Consider the following 2,754-nt stretch of genomic DNA (forward strand, 5'->3'; position numbering starts at 1 on the left):
GAGAGGTGTTCTGGTTTCGGGTGTTTTCATCCTTTTTGCGCTGGCTTCTTCCCATTTTTGTGGATTTATCTACCTGTTGTCTTTGTAGTTGCTGACTTTCAGATTGGGTCTCTGGGTTAATTTCCAGTTTGTGGATGATGAAGTTATTTCTATTTTTAGTTTTTCTTCTAACAGTCTGGTCCTTCTGCTGTAGGACTGCTGAGGTCCACTCCAGGCCCTCCTTGCCTGGGGATCACCTGCAGCAGCTGCAGAACAGTAAGGGTTGCTACCAGTTTCTTCTTCTGCTATCTTTGTCCCAGAAGGATACCCGCCAAATGTCAGTGTGTTCTCTCCTTTATGAGGTGACTCTTTGGATATACGGGGGTCAGGAAGCTGCTTGAGGAGACAGTCTTTTATTGGAGCTCAAGTGCTGAGCTGTGAGCTCTGTTGTTCATTCAGAGTTGCTGGGAAGGTACGTTTAGGTCTGCTGCAGCAGAACTCATAAACTCCTTTTTTCTTTTCCCCGCCCCCCCAGGTGCTCTGTCCCAGGGAGTTAGGGCTTTATTTATGAGTTTCCATTGTGCTGCTACCTTTTATTTTTTTTCAGGGCTACTCTGCCTAGTGAGGAGGCATCCTAGTCACTGTCTGCCTGTAGAGGCTTTGCTGAGCTACTGTGGGCTTCACTCAGCTGCCCTGTGAGCTTCCCTACAGTCCTGTTTGATGGGTGTAGTTAGAACTGCCTTGGCAATGGTGGCCTGCCTGTGTAATGGTGGACTCTCTCTGTAATGGCAGGTTGCCTCAGCAACAGCGGGCTGCCTCAGCAATGGTGGACTACCTCTGTAGTGGTGGAGCGTCTCTGTAATGGCGGACGCCCCTCCCCCACAGAGCTGGACCGTCCCGGGTTCAGCTGTGCTTGCTGTGAAACTCTCAACCCAGAGCATTTTTAATCGCTGTTTTTTTTTATTTTTTATTTTTTATTTTTTGTGTGTTGGTGGGTCCAGCTGAGCCTGATCAGCTGACTCCCTGACTCAGAGTCTGTTTTGTTGTTGTTGTTGTTTAAGTTGAACAGTTGACTCTATCCCCGGTGTTCCAGTCTCCTGTTTTAGGTGCCAGGATCTGTGTGATTTCCCTTGCTGTGACTCACTGCGCCCACTGAAACAGCAGTGCTGAGATTCATGGCAGTTTTTTTTGTTCAGGAATCTTCTGGCCTGGCTCCCTGTTTCAGTTCCTTTTTAAATCAGATGAATGGGTGATCTGCCTTCCCGGGTCTCCAATCGACAGATAAAAGGGCACCTGGACCAGTGTATTTTGTACACCACCACGCCAAGGCAACAGCAAAGTAGCCATGCCGGCCAAAACAGCCAAGCTGGCCAAAACAACTGCGCTGGTGACCCGTGGGGCTCCTCCACCTGGGAATCTCCTGGTCTGTGGGCAATAAAAATTCGTCTGGAAATGCGGCGTCCACTAACCCTCTGCGCTTTCACTGGGAGCTACAATCCTGAGCTGTTCCTAGTCAGCCATCTTGGGTCCTCCTCTGGTTTCTTTTCTTCTATGCTAGCTTTTTAACATTTTGTTTCAGCACCATCAGGAGATAGCAATGGTTTAGCTAAGGGCCTGAATGAGGGCTATCTAAGGATTATGAGTTATAACAAAACAACAAAATAGATAATATACTTCCTCAGGCTAGGGTAGATTACTGTTATATAGGATGTCACATGTAAGGCCTTGAGAAAAGTATGGGTTGTTACGAAACTTTCTCCCAGCACTGTTACCTTTTATGGGATACTGATAGATATTTAACATCTACATTGCTTATCTCATCTCTGACACATTTCTTACTGTGACACATCCTGTTGAGAGAAAGAAGAACTGCAAGTCCCTTTTCAGGAACTGTGTAATTTTGCAGAGAGGAGAGGGTATAAATGAGTGTGAAGTAGAATGTTTCTTTCAAGAGGACCCTGAGTGCTCAGGCAGTCTAGGAGATAATCAATGATATTTCTGGTGAAGAAAATGACTATAAAAGAAAGTCATTTAGGTTTCTGGCTGCACATGGTCAATTAAAATCATGGTTTATTTTTACTCTCTTCAAAATCTTATTAGAAAAAGGAAGAATATCATAAGCCTTCAAGGCCAGGAAGAGTAGCAACAACATTTTGGAAGCTAGAACCCTGAAGAAAGTTTGCTGCTTACTTCACAGATTAGAGAAAGCTGAAATCTAAGTGGGTTTCTTTGCATCAGCCTTCTAAGAAGGCAACCCAGGGAGATGATGTAAAGAAGCTCAGTAATTTTAGGTACCAGGTACCTCTGAAAGTGAGGTGAAGGTAGGACTGAAAATAGATTGTCTGAGGCCAGGCATGGTGGCTCATGCCTATAATCCCAGCACTTTGGGAGGCTGAGATGGGCAGATCATCTGAGGTCAGGAGTTCAAGACTAGCCTGGCCAACATGGTGAAACCCCAACTCTTTTAAAAATACAAAAATTACTTACCTGGCAGGGGAGATACCATGATCACAAAGGTGGTTTTCCCAGGGCGAGGCTTATCCATTGCACTCTGGATGTACTGACCCCTGCAATTTCCCCAAATGTGGGAAACTTGACTGCATAATTTATGGTAGTGGGGGACTACATTCATGCTTTCCCCTGTTCTTTTGATGTCTCAAAAATAAAGTTTATTTAAAAAAATACAAAAATTAGCTGAGCATGGTGGCAGGTACCTGTAATCCCATCTGCTTGGGAGGCTGAGGCAGGAGAATCACTTGAACTTGGGAGGTAGAG

General features: G+C 45.4%; 1 non-coding gene across 1 annotated transcript; it reads left to right on the forward strand.

Moving 5' to 3' along the window:
- Positions 1-2,458: 2,458 nt before the first annotated feature.
- On the forward strand, positions 2,459-2,622 carry LOC119467813. The gene has a single exon (XR_005196433.1). It is a non-coding gene; the product is annotated as a U1 spliceosomal RNA (small nuclear RNA).
- The last annotated feature ends 132 nt before the right edge of the window (positions 2,623-2,754 follow it).

The sequence above is a fragment of the Cebus imitator genome, unplaced genomic scaffold (genome assembly GCF_001604975.1).
Source record: "Cebus imitator isolate Cc_AM_T3 unplaced genomic scaffold, Cebus_imitator-1.0 Scaffold334, whole genome shotgun sequence".
NCBI classification, from domain to species: Eukaryota; Metazoa; Chordata; class Mammalia; order Primates; family Cebidae; genus Cebus; species Cebus imitator.